Consider the following 20,474-nt stretch of genomic DNA (forward strand, 5'->3'; position numbering starts at 1 on the left):
GGCAGCTTACATCCCTTCTGTGCCTCATGTTTCCCACCTACGGCTTGAGATCGGTCCTAGTGCTTACATCAGTTCCCAGCACCTAGAAAGCTCCCATAGAGAATTAGCTATCACTACAGAGCCATGTTCATCCACATAGACCAAGCCTGGGAAAGAGGACACCTAGGAAGGTTGGTATCTAGAGAAATGCCTGGTTTTGGAGGAAACTCCCCAGTTGGAAAACTTGCCTTTTTTATGAGACCATTTCCAAGATTTTCTGCTGATTCTGAATTTCCCGGAGGGTAGAAGTGGGTGGCATGGGGTGGGGACTTGCCGAGAAGTTGAAATCAGCTTATCAAAACCTTCTGGAGTTGACTCTAGCCAAGCACTCTATTCCACAACAGAGGCAGCTCCGACTGCCTTGGGAACTGGGTGTGTGCTCTATGTTCTGTGTGCTGTGTGTTCTCTCTGTCTGTCTGTGTGCCTGTGTGAGTGTGCACATGCATTGGGAAGGGAATATTCTCAATTTGTTTGTTTTCCTTAATTACATGTTGGGGCTTTTTCTGTGCCAGCCATGCAAAGCAAAGCTGGCAGTGAAGATGGATAAAACCCAATCTCTTCTCCCTGGGGATTCTCAGCTGACGTTAATGGCAAGAAACTTTGTCTGAAAGGCTGGAGCTCCCTGAGCAGGGAGAGCAGGGAGATGATAGCTTCAGGGGCTGTGAGTCTTTAGAGCATCAACCCATGTCATGCCCTGTGTAGTAGGTGCCGTGTGCCCAGGGAGGAAGGTTCCTTATAGAGTGTATAACAAGCCACTAGCCTGTCTGAGGAGCTAGGAGTCCATGCTACCTGCCAGAGAACTAGCAACTTTGCCGTTGTCAGACAGGAAGCAGAACTTGGGACAAACGGAGATGTAATCCTCATCGGTGAGCTCTAGAGAGGCAGGAGACAGATGGGCCACTGTGCTGAGGAGCTGGGCAGGAGGAGGCATGCCCCTCACCCCACCCTGCTGCTAGAGAGATGAGAGAGAGCAAGACCCAGTGCTAAGGTGTCATTACAGTTTGGCTGTAGGTAACAGAAGAAGCTAAGGTGGAAGCTAGTAGCTAAAGGAGTGGGGAGGGAGGTTGTGTGCCTCTTTCTAATGGGGTGTTCACTGCCTACATTTCTGATTTCCTAGGCTTTCCTAGTCAAGCAGGAGACCACATTGTGTGTGCCATTGGCTCCTAGATTTTCTTTCTTCCTTAGTGTTAGCCTCCCCTTAGTTTCCAGAGGATGGCCTCTGGGGAGCTAAGAAGCAGGAACATTTCTGGATATGTTGGATGTTGGGGGAGCCTGTACAAGGCTGGAAGCTTAGCCTGAGATCTGAAGATCCAAGAGTTATGTCTTTGGAAGGACTCAAAAGTAGCCCCTTTCCTGCAATCAATCACATGGCATGGAAATCCTGGGTTGGAGAATGTTGAAGGAACCTGCCCAGAGTCACTCAGTGATGGGGGAGACTGGGTTGTGACACAGGTCCAGACACTAGGACTTGCTATGGGGTTAATAATGTCCCAGGGCCTCTGTCCTGGTAGCACCTTGGGCAGGGCTCCCATGGTTGCCTCTTCTATTCTTTATATTTCTCTGGGGCTACAGGCACCAGAGGGAGGATTTGTGTCTGCTTCAAAAGCAAGCTGGCTTCTTGGTTCCCCTGAGACCTGAGCAAGATCTGAGGCAACATCTCCCTCCCCATATGTCTTAACCTCTTGTCTGTGGGAGGCAGAGTTGTCCATGACTGGGTGACTTTACAGAGGGATTAATGGATTGGTACAGGGAAGTGGGTATGGGGGTGGTGGATGAAAGGAGGTCACCTGGGTAAGTGTATGTGTGGATGCTTGAATGGGTGGGTAATTTCCCACAAGTGGTGGAAACAATTTTCACTCCATAGCAACTGTTCTTGGAAACTATTCCCATCTGTCCCATCCTTTGTGACTCTGAGACTTGAGATACTTGAGGTTTTGAACACCTGTCTGTGGGAGAAGAGGAAGAGGCCACCAGGCTTCCCGTCGCTCTAGGATCTCTGCCCCTCCTCTTCACCCCACTGTGACTCCCTCCTGCCACCTCTCCTACTGACACTTGAGCTCTCAGACATCTGGATGTTTGAACACCTGTCTGGGACAGCAAAGATGGAGAGGCCTGAGACTTGGAGCGGGAAGGGGGAACACAATTCCCCTACAACTTCCTTTTAAAGGCTTGCCCAGATAGGTCTGGCTTGGTTATTGGCTGATGTATATCAGATATAATGATGGCTTCTCTCCCCAGACAAGGGAAAGAGAATCTGACCTTCTATCTGACCTTAGCAACTCAGACTTGCCTCTCCCACCGGACAGGTCCTTGGAGGTCACACCCAGGAAGCTTCCTAAGCACAAAGCATTGCTGTGAGCTGTTCCAAGAGCCAAAGGCCTTGTCCTCCAGACCCAGGAGACTCATTCCCTGAGACTCAGTGTTGCCTGTAGTCCCAGAGCCTGTGTGTACTGAAGGCATTTCCATGATGAGTCGTGCAAGCCTCCCTCACGGTTCTTTCTTCCACCCTGTGGGCCTGTCTTCCTTCCCTGATCCCTGGCTCATAGACAGTATCTTATTAGGTCTGGCACTAGGATTGTTCTAATGGGGCTGAGCCCTGCTCAGACTGTCTGAGATGAAAACCTGGTCTAGAATGGATTTAGAATGGACGGAATAGAAGATGGCGCTATCCCCACGGCTGCTGAGCCCCTTCTCACGTATCTGTTCATTCTCTAAGCAAATATTCATTGACTCCCTATCTTGTGCCAGGTGATCTGCTGGAAACCAACACAGATATGACCCTTGTCCAGGGAGAAGGACAAACTAACAAAAATAGGTTACTGTAATGAGCGCTGTGTGTGCGTGTGCGTGTGCGTGTGTGTGTGTCTGTGTGCTGTAGGTGGGTGGTGTGTAGGAGGAGAGGTGCGGAGCCTTGGGAATCTGGGAGGAAGCAAAACTACCTAACCCAGTCTGAGTCAGGGATGATTTCCTGGAGGAGGAAACATCCAGACCCAGAAAGGAAGCAAGTAGGGCAGAGGACGGAGAAGAATATTAGAGGGAGCAACTTGGGGATGAGGGTGGGGTGGAGTGGGAGCGTTGGGGGGGGATCGAGAACTTCTCCTAGAGAGTGGAGCCATGTCTTCTGCCCACCCTCTAATCCTCACTGAAGTTCCCCTACTCCTTGTCCCTGAGACACATGGATGCTTAAGCGCCTGTCTAGGTGGCAAAGATGGAAAAGTCTGAGGCTTCTTGTGAACATTGCAAACCAATGCAAGCTTTGTGTGGCTGGATAGAGTATGAGGAGCACATAGAGACCTGGGCCAGGTCCTTCACTGTGGGGCTGGTTCCGGGAGCATCAGGGTGTCAGGTGGAGGCTGGGGAACAGATTGCTCAGAGCTCAGGGTGGAAATATATCCTGCCATTCCACCCCCTCCTTTCCTATTCCTGTCCTCCTGGGGCGAGAGAGAACAGACAACCGACAGACAGATCCACGGTACCAAGCAGCTTTATTGGAAGCACTGCAGTCTAGCCACAGAGAGACGGTGTTCTAGCCACACAAACTCTCTTGTCCACACTCACATCGACTCTCTAGGCACAGACTTGGCTGGGTTAGGTCTGGGACAGAGCATCAGGAGGCCTGGTCCTCTCTTCTGGTCCTTGGTTTCCTGGGCCAGAGTGATTCACATCTCTTTACTCAAGACACAGGGCTCCTTCTGGTGCTGTTGCCTTTGTTCTAAGGGGAGGGAGGAGAGGCAGGGTCATGAGCTGGAATCTCGGGGTGTTGGGAGGGTGGAGGCAGGACTGAGGAGGGTCAGGCTTGCCTTGGCAGAAGACGTCTTCAGTCTTCGGATGATGCGATCCACCCAGAGCTGGTCTGGAGGTGCACAGAGCTGATAGCCCCTTAGTGTGGTGAACCTGTAGCCAGAGGTTGGAGAGAATAAAAGCCCTGGAACCCAGTTTCCTAGCAGGCTCTAGAGTAAGGAACGGAGGCTTGGAGACTATTTGTAGGGACCTGTTTCATGGGCTTCCATGAAAACTGGGCTCGGCCCTGAGTTCAGGGTTAAAGCCATGATGGCATCAGCAAGGGCTCATGGGGGGATGGGGCCAGATATTCTTTCCACAAGCAACTCACACAACAGCAGGCACCCTGCAGCCATCTTCATTAAGAAGGTAGCGGAAGGCTTTCACGATGTTCCCAGGGATGGGGCGCTGGGTCACAGACAGGCAGCAGTCTTCTGCATCATTAGCACCCCCCAGAGTTGGGGCTGAGATAGGAGAAAGAAGGGGAGAAGACCCTGAGACCATGAGGAAGGGAGGCCACAGTCCCTAAGTGGCTTTGATAGCATCTCTCTGTGTGTGATTGCTGGACCTGATATTCAGCCTTGAGTGCCACTGTGGCTCAGTTGGCTGCTGAACATATTGTAGTCTTCTAAGCCATTTAGTAAATAACCATTTTTCAACGTATCCCAAATGCTAGGGTCATACACCCTTTCCCAGGTTTTCTCAGCTTTTACAGCGTTTTAGCATATGGAGAGTTAACAGGAGAATGCTGGGACAGGGGAGGCTTGCCTCTGCTGAGACTCCTTCAGGTTTCTGAATGACTACAGCAGATGGCTGCCATACCCGGAGTCCCAGCTACCAGGAGGAAAGCTGAGATGTAGGATCACGTGAGCCCAGGAGATGGAGGCTAGCCTGGGCAACATGGACAGATGCTTTCTCAAAAGCCAAACTAAACCAAACTAACCAAACCAAACCAAGCCAAACCAAACCAAACCAAGGCCCTTAAAAATGCAACCCCCAAAAGGGGAACAAGTTATTAAGCATGTCTTCAGTGTTTCTTGTTCTCTCAGATGGAAGCAAATACACAGCAAAGCTCTCACCCCCACAACCCCAGTGGTGCAATTGAAACCAGGGTTTCACCCAGGCAAGGCAAACACTCCACCCACTTAATTATAGTCAAGGAAGATACACTGTTCCTTCCTTCTGCTGCCTGGAAGCTGAGGTAACAGGACATGGAGCCCACAGCTATAAGCCCCAGGATATGACAGAGCTGAGCCACATTGGAATCCTGGATACAGGCACATTCATATAAACAGGCACACACAGAAGGCATAAGGAGCCCTTGGATTCACTGACTCTGAACTCGGAGGGTCTTTCATGACCATTGTAACAGTCTAAGACCTACATATTGTCCACAGGTCACTGTGGCCCCTACCGTAGTCATCTTCCAAGCCTTACCTGGGAAGGTCCAGAGAACCAGCAGGCTGAAGGCCAGGAGTGGGGTCACACGGGGGGCCGTGGCAGACGATCTGAGGCAGGCCACAGAGAGTGAGTGAGCCTGAGAGACTGTGTGCGCAAGAATCTGAGAGGTCGAGGCTCCTACGGGTTCACAGGGGAGTGATGGGAATCGCTCAGATGTCCTCCTGTGGCGTGAAGGGGTTCAGGAGCCAAGTGCAAGTGAGCTTGTGTGTGCCCCAGTGAGCCCGTTTGAGTCTGCTGTGGCTGCCACCAGCTCCAATTTATGCCTTGAGCTTTCACTTTCTGTCCCAAAATTCCCCCTCGATGGCCCGTTCTGGGTCTTCCCCTTTACCCCCCTCTGCCCCCCTTTTTTTTCTGGCAAAACATGACCTTGGCTTCCTTCTTCCCCCCACTCAGAGTCTTCACCCTCTGCTTTCTTTGGCTTTAGCTCTGAGAACTGCAAAAGTCTGGGGAAAAAAAAATCCGTGTCCTGTCAGTTCCAGGGAGGGCTTGCATTGTGCTCTGGATAGTGGCATTAGCTGGGTAGTTAGAGCCCAGTGGGCTTCTCTACATCCTCACCACTTTCTTCTTTCTGATGAGGCCGGTTTTGAAGCCAGCTCCATGGTACCTTCAGAGCAAGCGTGAGAGCCTGGATGGCCTTTCCTTGTCATCACAGTGCCTTCCAAGTCACCATCTGGGGGCCAGTCCCTCTCTTGGAACAGGCTGAGCTGGAAGGGAAGGTTCCTAAGGAGAGGGCCCAGGCCTCCTAGCCCACAGCTCAGGTCCCTGTGAATCAGCTACCTGGATCTACAGGCATTGTTCATTTTCTCAAATCCAAAGCCTAGGTCAGAGGAACAGCTGGAGGGAGCACAGGCTGGAACAGCCCCCTCCATCTTTCCCTTCTCTCAGTCCTGGGAACCTAGAGGGGATTTCTAAGGAGAGGGGCTAGCCAGCTCCTTCTGAGACAAATCCCTAAATTTCAAGGAATTGAAAGATCAGGGAGGAATAAGTGATTTCCCATCCTTGTGAGAAAGACCAGAAGAGAAGACTGCAAAAGAACAGCTAATATATGGGGTACCCACCCAGCCCTTTGCACCCACACTTGGGGTCCTCTGTATGTGTGTGTCAGATGGGAACATCCACATTCGTGTGCACGCCACGCAGAGGCCTGAGGTTGATATCAGGGACCTCGTCCATGACTCTACACCTTAGCTCTGGAGACAGGGTCTCACTGAACCTGGAGCTCACTGACTTGCTAATACCAGCTGTGACCAGCTGTGAGCTTCAGGCTCCCCCTTTGTCTCTGCTTCACCAAGCACGAAGGTTACAGGTGTGTGCCACTGCGTGCCTACTTTTTAAGGTGGGTTCCGGGGATCCAAATTCAGATCCTTGCGCTTCATAGCAGGCCCTTCACTCTCAGAACCATGTCTCAAGCCATTGTCTCCTCTTTCTCACCAGGGAAGGCAAATGTGTTCTTACATCCTGACTTAAAGATAGTTGGAAATTATGATTATTTTTCGTGTGTGTGTGTGTGCCTGGGAGGAGGTGGGCACATGTCATAGCACAGGAGTGGAGGTCAGAGGTTAACTCTGAGGGTGTTGACTCTCTCTTACCGCTGTGGAAGTCCCAGGGATCAAGCTCAAGTGACCAGCTGTGATGGTTTGTATGTGCTTGGCTCAGGGAGTGGTACTATGAGGAGGTGTAGCCTTGTTGGAGTAGGTGTGTCACCGTGGGCATGGGCTTTAATACCCTCATCCTAGCAGCCTTCAGAACAAGACGTGGAACTCTCAGCTCCTCCAGGCCCATGTATGGCTGGATACTACCATGTTTCTACCTTGATGATAATGGACTGAACCTCTGAACCTATAAGCCAGCCCCAAGTAAATGTCGTCCTTATAAAAGTTGCCTTGGTTGTGGTTTCTGTTCACAGCAGTAAAACCCTAAGACACCAGGCTTGACATTGAGTGCATTGACCTCCTAAGCTGGCCCTACAGTTCTCACATTTATCAGTTTTCATTCATTAGTAATAATCACAATAGCACCGGGCGTGGCGGCACACGTCTTTAATCCTAGCAATCGGGAGGCAGAGGCAGAGGCAGGTGGATTTCTGAGTTCGAGGCCAGCCTGGTCTACAAAGTGAGTTCCAGGACAGCCAGGGCTATACAGAGAAACCCTGTCTCGAAAAACAAAAAAATAAAAAACCAAAATAATAATAATAATAATAATCACAAAAGCACAATAGTCTTCTGTGCTCTGGATCAATCCCTCTGCCAACCATACTTTGTGTAATGTTCCCAGCATCTTCTGACATGTGCTTATTGTATTGTGATCCTTGTTTTACACATTCAGAGTAGGAGGCTCAGAGAACACAACCACACAGCTGGTACTACCCGCCCACCCTGCCCGTGCCAACTATATGCTGGGCATAGCATGCAGCACAGAGTACGTAGCACATGGCAGAGGTGGGAATCGGCACTGCCCACCTGATGCATGGCCAGGGAAGTAATGACCCTCACCGTAGTCAGACCCAGTGCTGCTACGTTATTGCACCAAAGCCTTTAAATCCAGGTTTGACTACTTCTCAAATGGATGTTTTATTAAAATCCCTTTTATTACCTTTTTTTTTTTTTGAGACAGGGTCTCTCTATGTAGTCTTCTCTATTCTAGAACACTCTATGTAGACCAGGCTGGCCTTGAACTTGGTGTGCACAAACACATGCAGCTTTGTGAACCATCTTTTGAAGTATAAGCTTGGGACTGGAGAGAGGACTCAGTGGTTAAGAGCATGCATTGTTCTTGAAGAGTTTGATTCTTGCATCCACATCGGAGCAACGCTTAACTCCAGCCCCAGAGGACCTCACCCACTCTGACCTCCGCAGACAGACAGACAGACAGACAGACAGACACACACACACACACACACACACACACACACACACACACACACACACACACAAATAATAACAAAGTAGTTTAAACAATTGTTCTTTCTGGTCCCCCCTCTCTACCAGCAAATTTATACTAAAATCTTTGAACTCTCTGTAGTAATCAGAGTTTTTTATATTGCTGAGAAGGGATAAAAGGGCTGGAATGCCAGACCCCTTCACCCAAGAGAGTCCAGAGGCAGGGTAAATTCATAAACCTATAGCCATAACATCATCAATTATGGCCACATAGTGAAACTTCAAAAGGACCAAATTAGGTTTCTGAATAGCTGAGGAAGTGGGGCTCCCTGGAAAGGGAGCAGAAGCTCTGTGCGCCTCACACACCTGTGAAGGTCTCTCTCAAGACTTTCCCTGTAGCCCTTTGTGGTGGTTTGAATAAGAGTGATCCTCATAGGCTCATATATTTGAATGCTTAGTCACCAGGGAGTGGCACTGCTTGAGAGGGATTGGGAGGCGTGGTCTTGTTGAAGGAAGTGTGTCCCTGGGAGTGGGCTTTGAGGTTTCAAAAGCTCGAGCCAGGCTTGATGTCACAGTTTCTCTCTGCTTATGGATCAGGATATAGCTCCCAACTGTGGCTCCAATATGCCTGCCTGCATGCTGCCATGGTCCCCACCATGTTGATTATGGATTATACCTCTGAAACTGTAACCAAGCCCTCAATGAATGCTTTCTTTTTATAAGAGTTGCCTTGGTCATGGTGTCCCGTCACAGCATTAGAATAACAACTATGACCTCTGTAACATCCTTTATCATAAACAGTAAATGTGTTTTCCTAAGATTTATGGGCTGTTCTAGCAAATTAATCCAGCCATATGAGAGGCAGGATGGAAAGAAAGAGAAAACTAAGGGGATGTGAAGCAGGGAAAGGGCCCTTTACCCCACAATCTAGCTTGCCTGTCCTGCTGGCTGAGTGAAGAAACTTCAGCACAACTGATAAAGCAAAGATTGCCTGCAGAGACAGTGTTGCCCCAACGATGGCTCAAGCGAGGGGGGGGGGGTGTCAAAGCAACAAAATGAGCTTGGTCAGAGTGTTTGTAAGCCTGAGTTCTAATGTCAGCATTCTTCTCTCACACCCGTCTAAACATCTAAATGTACCCCTGGCACTTGTACTTACATAAGGAAGTTCTTCCAGAAGATAAATCTGCACATACAATTTTACTTAAATTTTAAGCTTTGCTTAATCTTTGAACATTGTTGTAAATTACATCTTTTTAAAGAATGTGATTAGGACCATACAGGATCACATAGTAAACCACACACCCATACACAGCACACACATACACATGCACACACACACACACACACACACACACACACACACACACACACATGTTGGAGAGACACATAAGAGTGACTTTCAAAATCTCACACCCCTTGGAATGTGTTCTGTTCATTTCTATTATTACTCTGATGACAAGAGGAGCAAGGAGCTTGTCAGGAGACCTGGAAAATGAGTACCTTCTGCTTCATGTCTCCACAACCCATTCTGTCTTGGCCAGGAGGCAGAAATGTCCTTAGTTCTATGGGAAGTTCTGTCTTAGTCAGGGGCCAGAAATGATAGACGTTAGGTGCTGTTTGTGCTCTGGTTTCTTTTTCTTTTTTCTTTTTTTTTCTTTTTGGTTTCTTTTTTTTTTTTGAGACAGGGTTTCTCTGTATTGCCCTGGCTGTCCTGGAACTCACTCTGTAGACCAGGCTGGCCTCAAACTCAGAAATCTGCCTGTCTCTGCCTCCCAAGTGCTAGGATTAAAGGCGTGTGCCACCACTGCCCGGCTGTGCTCTGGTTTCTTATTATCCCTCTTTTCCTTTTACATAGAAACTTAATGGGTATAGCTACCTGGATTCTATTCATGATCAGAGATTTCATTGGCTTTGAAGCTGTCTCCAAAATTCCAGTCCAGTCAGGAGGATGCAGAGGTTCACAGGCATCAGCCATGAGTCCAGGTAGACCAGTTGGACCAACCAACTCACTTCCCTATGCCTCAACTCTGTAGAGTCTCATTACCCTTTAGACAAAGGCCCTCAGTGGTAACCCTCCTGCTGCATGGGAGTGCCACTTGATTTCTTCCCCTTAAGCCCTCTTCTGTGACAACACTCCCTTCTAAAAACTCACCACTTGTTTCCCATGAAATCTGTTCTTCACGTTCTTGAGAAAAAGGATCTAGAAGCTTTGGTGGCTATTTATTGCCAGGGACTCTAGTCTCCAGAGTTATGCTCAACCTAGGTGAGAAAGCCTTTATCATATGAAAGGAACCTCTGCCTTTTCCATTTTTGTCATTTGCCTAAGTACTTAATAAGCTCCCATTTTGTTAAGTTCTAATATTGCGTCACTCGGCCATTCTGGAATTCCCTGCAGTACACTCAGGTGTCAGTTTTGCCTGAGTGGAAGCCCCTGTGGGTAAGGGAACTTTCCGGTCCACAAGGGGCTTGTTGAGCTGTGGTCTCCTGCTGCCCCTGGCTACACCACCTGTGGCCTCTCAGTTGAAGACAGCATCTTTCTAACAGCTGTAGGGCTCAGTCCTCAAAAATTGCTATGAGGTTCAGATGTCCATCACAGGCACCAGTTGTGGCTTGTGCTTCTGACCAATAGTCTACATATGCAGTAGTTCCCATGACCCTTTTGTCAGTTTGCAGCTGCAAGACCTACCCAGCACTGCAGCCAACAGCCTGGGGTAGGAAGAGCTCCCATATATGGTAATCAGAGGTTGTGCAAGCTCTGAGTTGTGAGTGGAGAGTGGGAAATATTTGACTTTCCTATATCCTTACAGTGTGCCACCCATTTTCTGTCAGAATCTCCAGGGATACTGTAAGCTTTACCAGAAGAGACTGCAGAAAGTAGATCCTCAAAGTGGATCTCAATCCTGGGATTGGTTGCCTTTATATATGAGCGCACAGATAATCTCTCTGCATGGAGACAGAGGACCCAGGACATCAGGAGGTTGCACAATTGTCATAGTCACTCAGAACATCACTAGTGACACACAGGGTGGAACTTGACACCAGGATCTCAGTTGGAAACCTTCCCTTCTGCGTATTCTCTCTTGAAGTCCCAGGAGACACAGACAGAGAATAGTGGATAGGCAGAGGTTATTATCAAGTAGAGTAGACACTCAACGGAGAGAGCAGACTGTGGCCAAAGACACTGTTGCTCCTATCTCTGCTCTAGGCAGATCTTATACTATTTTCCAAGCTCTCTGTAATAAACTAGCTTTCCTAAGGGACTTGGCCCTATCTACATGACTGAAAGACCTGCTCGGTTCTTTATCAGAAAGCCTCTTGTCATCTTAAAAGGTGTAGGGTTTCTAGAGCCTGGTTTGGATATTTTCCCACTGGCAATCTTTTCGTCAGCTCAGGAGGTCACATCTCGTCCTAGGGCCAGAGCTATGACTTTGTCTAGTTCTTCTCAATGATACCTAAAGTCCTTCTATCTCGGTCCTTGGTTTCATGGACTATAAAGGAGGGAGCAGCCTGAATGGGGCTGTAGAGATGGCTTCCTGGTCAAGAGTGCATGCTGCCGTTGCAGAGGACCTCGTTTTGGCTCCCTGTAAACACACAGGGAGGCTCACAACCACCAGTAACCTAAGCTCCAGGGGAACTGATGCCCTCTTCTGGCCTCTGAAGCACACACACACACACACACACACACACACACACACACACACACTTAAATAAAAAACAAACAAGCGGAAAAAGAAAAAGAAGCAAAAAACAATCAAAAACCAAAAACCAAGCCAAAACAAAACCCAAACAAATCAAGTCAAACCAAACAGCTCTTTGCCCCAGGGCCCTGGTAGGAAACTTGGACTGTAGTTCCCCAGTGACAATGTGACCTAAGGGTGTTGTCTATATTACAGCACCACCCCTAAATGGATGTGCTCACGACATGCATATGTGAGCGAACAGGCCTTAGATGTTTTGGAAGTCAAGGAGGAAAGCACAGGAAGGTAGCGTAGCCTTTAACTTGTTAGATTTTGCTTTTTTCTTTGATCACAAGCTTCATGGAGATATTCTCTAGGATTGAAAAATAGGGGAAGTGAATGGTCTTCATTTTCAGGTGGGCCTCTAAGATATACCAGCACCAGAAGGAACTGGCTGCCTCCAGCTGCAGGAGTGGCATTCGGGATGATGAAGACGTGGAGTCCTTTCAATGCGCAGAATTTTCATGCAGCACATTTAGTGTCTACTTTGTCTAGCAGAGAAAGCCCAGAGTTTGAAGCTATGCTTGTTTATGCGCAGTGGCTGGCTGCCCTCACCTCTGTAAAAGGTGCAGCCATACGTCCCTTCTTACTAAGCCTTTTTGAGTTTGCCTTTGCCTCTTGCCAAGGTCCTCGTCACACAACAGTGCAGTGCAGACTCATGATACTTTCAGTTATTTTGTTACCCTCTGCCTTGAGTGCCTGTTGGGAATGATCCCAAGAGTCAGCAGGAAAGAGTGCAGTAATGAGGAAACAGTGTACAGGGAGGGCATCCGTGTCACATCTGCAGCACACTCACATAGTATGGACTGAGTCCTCCTCTGTGCCCGGCTGTCCCCAACACTGGGGGACAGTAGCTAACAAAGCAGAAACCTTCCTGTTGTTGCAGAGTTTCTATTTCAGCGAAGGAGACAGACAATAAGCAAACAACAAAATCTACAGTCAGATGGCAACAACTGCCACAAAGAAAAATAGAGAAGTCAAGAGTGGGTAACAGGAGGGATGGCCCAGCAGTTAAGAGCCCTTGCTGTTCTCCCAGAGGACCAGAAGTCTGGGCCCAATACACGCATCAGGTGGCTTACAACTGCCTATAACTCCAGCTCCGGGGGCTCTGACTCCCTCTTCTGGCTTCCCTAGGTAACTTCACATGCATGCACATACACATATGCAGACATTCAAATAAAACTTTAAATTATTTTTAAAAAGAAGGCGAGAGGCTAGATGTGGTGACACATGCTTTTAATCCCAGCACTTTAATCCCAGTAGGAAGAGCCAAGGGTACCTAGTTCCTGGGCAGCCAGGGCTGCATGGTGAGACCTCACTCCCCATCCCCTCAAAGGCAAAAGTGGTAGGCGTGCAGGGTGGGTGTTATTTTAAATCAGGCAGTCAGAGGAGTCTTTAATGATATAAAAACAGAGAGTTGACACAAAGAAAGGAAGAGAAAAAGAAGGAAAGAGAGAGAGAGAGAGAGAGAGAGAGAGAGAGAGAGAGAGAGGAAGAAAGAAAGAGCCACACAGAAACCTGGGAGAAACATTCTTGTTAGAAAACAACAGATTCGAAGGCCAAGAAGCAAGAATGTGAGGAGCAGCCTAGAGTCCAAAAGAGCAGAGCATAGGACACAGACAATAAGAAATGACAGTGCACGTCTGTCAGCCACTGTAGGTGTCTACTTCACTGAGTGACTTGAGCCCTTAGCCGGACGAGCAGAACCCTGACATATCTGACTTAATGTTTAAAAGATTCCATATAGCTGTTAAATGTAGACTAAACCAAAGGAGTGTGGAGCAAGGAGTTGTGGCTGAAGGCTATTGCAGTAATTCAGGGGACACAGGCAGTGTTTGGAGCTACTGAGACGTGTTCAGATCTGGAAAGATTGTAGAGCCAGTGGACTGGGGCTCAGCAGAGGATGTGAGAGAAAGCAGAGGCAAGAAGAAGTCAGTGGATGAGACAGTTATTGAGATGTGGAGGGCTGGAAAAAAGTGGGTTTGTGGTGGACCAGGAGTTCAGTTCTGATTGGTTGCATTGAAGCTGCACCCTGGATACATAAATGGGAATGTTAAGTAGGTAGCTGGCATGTCTGGAGTTCAGGGGAAAGATGCTATCTGAAGATACATATTTGGAAGCGTACGGGTGGTATTTAAGGCCTGAAGACAATGAGATCACTAAGAGAGGGAGCGTAGGTAGAAGAGGTCCTAAGTTCCAAGTCTTGAGCCTTGCCATCATTAAAAGACCAGGGGTGGGGGAAGCTGGTGAGATGATTCAGCTGGGAAAGTGCTTGCTGTACCTGCCCAAGACATATGTTTGCACACCCAGCCCCCACGCAAAAGCCAGGTACGGTGCTGGAGGCCCAGCACTGGGAAGGCAGAGACAGGTGAATCCTCTTGCACTTGCTAGCTAGCCAGCCTAGCCTAGTCAGTAAATTGCAGGGTTAGTGGGAGATCCTGTTTTAGAAAATAAGATGGTAGCTTAATGGTTATGAATGTTTGCTGCTGATATAGAGGACTGGAGTTCAGTTCTCAGCACTCACATTAGTTGGATCACAACTGTCTGTAACTCCAGATCTGGGGTACCTGACAGCCTCTTCTAGCTTCCCTGAGTCCTTACACACTCTGTCTCTCCGTCTCTCTGTCTCTTTTACACACACACACACACACACACACACACACAAAATTGGCTTCTGGCTTCCACACACACATATACAAGTGACATGCACCCACATACACATGTGCAAATGCCCACATACAATTGGAGAGATGAAGAGGAATCAGGGAAGGAGGGGGCGAGTAGGGGTGAGAAGAGAGGGAAAGGACACAGGCACTGTGACAGTTCATATTGACTGGATGTGGAATCTACTTTGAGATAACCCTCTGTGTATACCTATGAGAGGTTTTCTTGGTCAGACCTATTGAATGGAAAAGACCCACTCTAACTGTGGGCAGGATGGTGTCTTCTGTTGGTGGGCCAGATCTGAAGAGGACCACTTGCCTATGTGACACACTGCTGAGTTATCTGTCTTATTGCTGCCATATTTCCCTGTGGCCAATTAACTCAGCTTCTTCAGTCGTCCTCCAGTATGGCGGCTCTCTAGGAATTCCCCAGCCCCTCATTGCCAGCCAGAGGTTGCAGAAGCACCCAACCTGATCGACTGAGCAGCCAGCTGGTTCTAAGTCTCCCCAGTGTGAAGACAGTATTGGTGCCCCCCCCATGATCTTATGCAAATCGATCTAAAGATTCTTCTTCTAATATATTAGCTGCTTTCAGTCATCCACACCCAGCCATTGGTTTAGATTTCACTTAGAGTAAGGGCGTGGGTGGGGCAGGGTGGGGGGTGAGGGTGGAGGTCCGCAGATCAGGTAGGTTTGAAATGTTTCTGATTCTCTTCGTGGAGCCTGTGGACTACCACCTCACTCAGTTCAGACTCGGCTAAGCCAAGTTGCCTCTGCATCCTGGTTCAGGATGAGTCCTGGGAAAGTTGTCCCAGGTTAGGATTCCTCAGCGGGGTTTAGCTCAGCTTGGCTTCCTACTCACCAAGGAACCTGCATCGTCTGACCAAATCCTTGTACCAGAACAGGGAGAATTGGAAGAGGGGCCCTTTGCATTTGGGATAAGGAACTCTCCACTCATACTTGAGTCTGGAAAGTCAATAAAGTTTGTCGTGGAACTAGGGAGGCAAGGGAGTGAACGGGAGAGGACCGAGGCTGGATGTTTGAATGAGTGCGTGTCCTGGAGTTGTGACACTGTGTGCTATTAGGTCTTCGCGGGGTGGTTTAAGTTGGCTGATGTAAACAACGTCTCTACTCTCCGGCCTGCAGGGGGCGCGCCGAGCCTGGAGAGGATGGCTTTAGACTTCTGGGTCCAGGCGGATTAGCTCTGAGGCTGCGCAGGCGTTAGCATCTGGAGTCGCCAAGTCTCCAAAGTAGTCTGTCGCCTCCCAGCTCCTCACTAAGGGCTCACTGAAAGCCAAGGACTGGATGAGGGTGAAGCAGGGGGTGGGGCTCGCATGCGTGGCCAGATCCCCCATCCAGGCCTTTGAGTCTACGGGTATTCAACTAGGCAAGAGGGTGGCGGTCAATAGAAGGAGTTTGCCTCCATGGTACCCACCCAAACACCCTGATGTTCCCGAATCCATGGCACCAAATTTTAACTAATATTTGACTTAAAGGCTGAAGGAAGTTCACATCACTTCTAGCGTCCTAAATTACTTAGCAACCGAACCCACTCTAAGCAAAAGTTTCTTTATTCCCTAGAGGCTTCTCGAGCGACGAAATGCTGTTCTGTGCCTGATGAAAGGCTTGAAACTGACGAGCGGAAAAGAAATTTGTTCTATTCTTAAATGGGGACAAATAAATGATAAATATCTTTTCTAACACGATACACAATTAATAAAAACAAATCAGTTTCACAAAGATGAAGCACGCAAGCACATCTGGAAGCAGAGCTGCAGGCAGAACAGAAGGTGGACTGTAATCCTTCAAGGTCCACTCCTATAGGGTCCTCTGCTTGCAAAGCTCTCTCTGGGCTCTCTATAACTGGCTATAACTGGCTATGCTCAGTACAGACAGCATTCCTTGTCCAACTTTCCGTATCTCTGGCATCCATCTCTGCCATCCTAGGACATCCCTTATAACACGGCCTCTCCCACAGCTTCACGCCCAGGCATCAGGTCACCACGCCTTTCGCCCCACGATGCGTGGAACTATGTGCTCAAACGAGCATCTTCTCCCTTAAACTGCTTGACAAAATCCTAGTTATTTTGTCACAGGAGGGAGAAAATCAGACTAAGAGCTAGTTTTATGGAGTGAGAGTTAGTGGGGGGTAGTGATACCCAAAAAGGAGACTTCCTCTTCTCAAAAAAGAAGGGGAAGGTGGGATGGAGGGAGGACTTGTGTGATGGATGGGGTACTGGAAGGAGGGGCTGATAATGGGTTGTAAAGTGTAACTTACTCAGCCATCCACAAAGTAGGCATAACACTGGCCATTCTCTCTTGCCTGTGAAGCCCAAATGAAACTGGGCAAGGAGAGCAAATTGTAAATGGTTATGCTCTACACAGACATGCCATAGAGCACCGAGTCTGTGATTCCTGTAGGATCCCCCTAATATGCTCATTCGCCACGTAACTCTTTGTCTCGATTCCTCAGCCAGGTTCATGACCTTTAAAGATAACCATGTCTCTATCCTCTGCTGTATTCTGAATTACCACACAAGCTTCCTTGATGGAATAGAGGTCTTTGTGATGCGGTCTGGTGGCCTGATTCTATTCTCTGTGACATGCGCATGTCAAGGCTTGGCCCTGGGAGCTATTAGGCACATGGACTCTGGATGTACTAAGAGTAGGATGGCTGGTCTCCTCATGCTGATGAGGTTCTATGTGCTTTCTGTGGGACACTGAATGTCCCTTGTATGTCTATTTCTGCATCTTCATCATTGTCCTAATTGTCTGGCAAGTGCGTCAGAATTACCAAGGATTGAAGTGTGAAAATAGAAGAAGCTGCTGTCGGGTAGGGAAACCCTGTGACCAATACTGAGCTGGTAGAGACGCTTTCAAGATCCATCTTCCACTTATGGCCTCACTACCCCATCTGACAGTTTGGATATGATACTTTGAAGGGTGTTTATATAACACCTTTCTCCTGTGAGGCCGTTCCTTACCAGAATGTTTATGAGTTGTAAACCAAAAACCATTGTATTGCTTTGAATAGAAGATTAGCATTATCTCAGATCTCCCAATACAGGAGAATTTCCCATTTTATTTTGTTACGGCATTTATACCTGGAAAGCTTTTTATATTAGAACACATCCTATATGTGTTCTATTCTTTCTACTCTTTTGCCTGCAAACTCTGGTAAAACATCACCCAGTAGACGGATAGGAAGTAGAGTTCAGATTAGTTTCAAAGAGAACCAGAAAGATGGAGAAGAAGGGAAAGTCAGGGAAAAAAAAAAGTAGAGCCTAGCAGAAGGCAGGGGAGGAGAGCGTAAAAAATACACATAGATAAGGAAAGGAAAGGAAAAGTGCAAGATATTTGTCACAATATGAACACAAAAGAAAGTTCCAGCCTCACATTCTAATATTTTTCTCTTTAAGCGTCATCAAAAAGTCAGACAAAGGGCTAAAGATGCAGCGTCAAGAGGTAAAGTTCCAATGTCCCCTGACTCCCCGCCCCGGGAGAGCTCCCACAGTTCCTCTTCTCTATGACCTTGCCCAGTGCCAAGTGCTCTAACTTCTGAGGTTCCAGAGCCACTAACTGGTGACATTTACAACGGACTGATCTTGATGGGAAATGAGAAATTAAGAATGTTAAAAAAAAAATTCTCTGCCTTACTCCCCTGATAAGAAAGAATTGAGGCGTCCTTAACTATCATTTACTGAGTTTATGACCCTATGGGATTCATTTCACCTATGGGTTTATCAATAAAATAAGCACACTATTAATTATCCCTACAGGGGACAGTGCGTTGTAAATGGTGGTGCTCTACCCAGACAAGGCACAGAGCACCAAGTCTAGGAGCTCAGCTTCCTGTTACTGTAGAATCCCATATAACACTGTGTCCTGATTCCTCAGCCAGGAGACTTTCCCGAGAAGAAGATGAGAAGCCATGCGAGCTGCTCTCTATCATGAAAAGGTGACTTCTTGATCTCTGTATCTAAACTCTGACAATTTCTTGGTCTGATCCAGGCCAGGGGTGAGGAAAGGGGTAACTGAGGGAAGGACAAACACAGGCAGGCAGGTTTGCCAGCTGAGAGGGCTGCCAGGGCAGAGATGGGTCACAGCTCAACAGGGAAGAGCCACCCCACACCCAATCTGTATGTTAGGGTCTCAGCAGGTCTGAATTTCAGAACGGACTCACGCATGCTCTGTAAAGGACATTGCTAGGGTTGCACCCAGACACCAACCTGTCAAGAGAGGGAATTCAGCATAAAGAGGTCACCATGTCATATGGTCTTCCTGCTGCTCCCTTCCAAAGGCAGAGCCTGGGTTTGGCTGGACACTGCTGCTATTACCTCCTGTCTTTCCTCAGAGTGGGGGAGCAGTTGTTGGGATGCCATCTTCCCATCATCTTACCCTCTACTTCATTTCTGGAGAGCACAAAAGATTCCCAAGAGTTTCTGGATACAGCAGCACCCCATGCTTTGAGTGAGGACCTCATTTCCTACAGTGTAGGATTAGAAATTTGGGACTGGAGAAAAGGGCCCAGAAACCTCCAGACACAGTCTTCCAAAGAGGCAGACAAAGTTCGTTCATTAATGGTTGTCTTATTTTTCTCTTCCAAGCCAAAGCTGGGTCCCCAAGCAGGGAAATGTGCGGCAGCTCCTGTGTTTAGATCCCAGCTGCCAAATCTGTGAGGCTGCGACTGAAGAGATTCAGCAGTTAGTGCAGAGTGAGAAAAGTCAGCTCTCCCCTGCTTTTTGGGGACTGAACCAGGGTTCTGCTCACTCTGCACACCTGGAGACGTTACCCATGTCTTTTGAACAGAATATGGAGCTCTGTTCCAGGCACACCAGACCTCATCCACGGGTGCCTGGAAACCAAACACTAACACAACTAACGGGACACTTAACACAGTTGACCAACACATTCGGGGTTCAAGAATGCTAGACTGATCGTCTCCAGCTAGACCAAAATTTTCATCTCGCCAACATGCCCATGGTCTCAGAGACTGTGACTTCTTCAAGGCTCAAGGAACCTATGGTTTTAATGATTGAGGAAACAATAGTGCAAAGCAAAGCAAAGCTTGACCAGGAAAGCCAAGACCTTCATCACGTGAAGAACTGTGTCTTTATTACCCCTGGACCCAAACTTGACACATACTATGTCCTTACATATGGACTCAATGCTGTCTTCCCATCTGCCATTACTTAGTCCTAAAGTCCGTGGGCTTCTTGAACTACAGGTAAAAAAATGCATACATTTCCAGAAGTGGGGTCGTCCGAGACGTGTGGAGGAGTCCCTGAGGCAGCTCATGCCAGACCCAACATTATTTCGTCGATCTCGAGAAAATCCATCTTCCTGCACTCTGAGCAGCAGTTCTAAGGTCATTGAGGACAGAACTGGGATCGTTTCCCACAAGACCAGCAGCTTGTATTCGGCAGGCCAGCCCGTCCAGACCTTCTGGGTTTTCAAATGGCCTGTTATAAACCTGCAACAAGGAAGGCCCTGGCACCAAATTCATACTTGCTTGCCCTCTCATGAAGGTGAACATCTAAGGAATTTCTATCCACTCCCCAGGGCAAAAGCTAATGACTCAGGGGACAATCTTCAGAGTGAATATTATAGCCAGTTATTCTGTGGCCTTCCATCTCTTCACAGTGAGTCCTTGGATGTTACTTACTCTCGGGCCTTTTCTTACCCAAAACACCATGTAAGTCAGCCTTTCCCTCTTCCCCGACCTCTCTGAATGGCAAGACTCCCTGTGAGCGTGAAGGAGCACAGATTACTGTCCCGTTCCTGTCGCTGGCTGAGTGTGAAGCACTGGAACGCCACCTCCTAAAGAAACAACTCAGCAAGCTTCAGTGGGGCCTGCCAGCTCTCCTCCTCCAAAACCAGCGCCGAATGCTGTGTGAAGCACCCAGTGAGGCTAA

General features: G+C 48.2%; 1 pseudogene across 4 annotated transcripts in view; it reads right to left on the reverse strand.

The window, feature by feature from the left end:
* Nucleotides 1–3,507: 3,507 nt before the first annotated feature.
* Nucleotides 3,508–20,474, reverse strand: part of Ccl19-ps2 (chemokine (C-C motif) ligand 19, pseudogene 2) — an 82,982-nt pseudogene continuing 66,015 nt past the window's right edge. The window contains exons 3-6 of one of the 4 annotated variants that reach the window (NR_169016.1): nt 5,257–5,984; nt 4,151–4,283; nt 3,840–3,933; nt 3,508–3,751 (exon numbers count right to left, since the gene is read on the reverse strand). The product of NR_169016.1 is annotated as a chemokine (C-C motif) ligand 19, pseudogene 2, transcript variant 2 (transcript). Of the gene's footprint in view, nt 3,752–3,839; nt 3,934–4,150; nt 4,284–5,256; nt 5,985–20,474 lie in introns of those variants that run through there. The other 3 variants (NR_169018.1, NR_169015.1, NR_169017.1) reach the window with 3 other exon arrangements.

This window comes from Mus musculus, chromosome 4, assembly GCF_000001635.26.
Source record: "Mus musculus strain C57BL/6J chromosome 4, GRCm38.p6 C57BL/6J".
NCBI classification, from domain to species: Eukaryota; Metazoa; Chordata; class Mammalia; order Rodentia; family Muridae; genus Mus; species Mus musculus.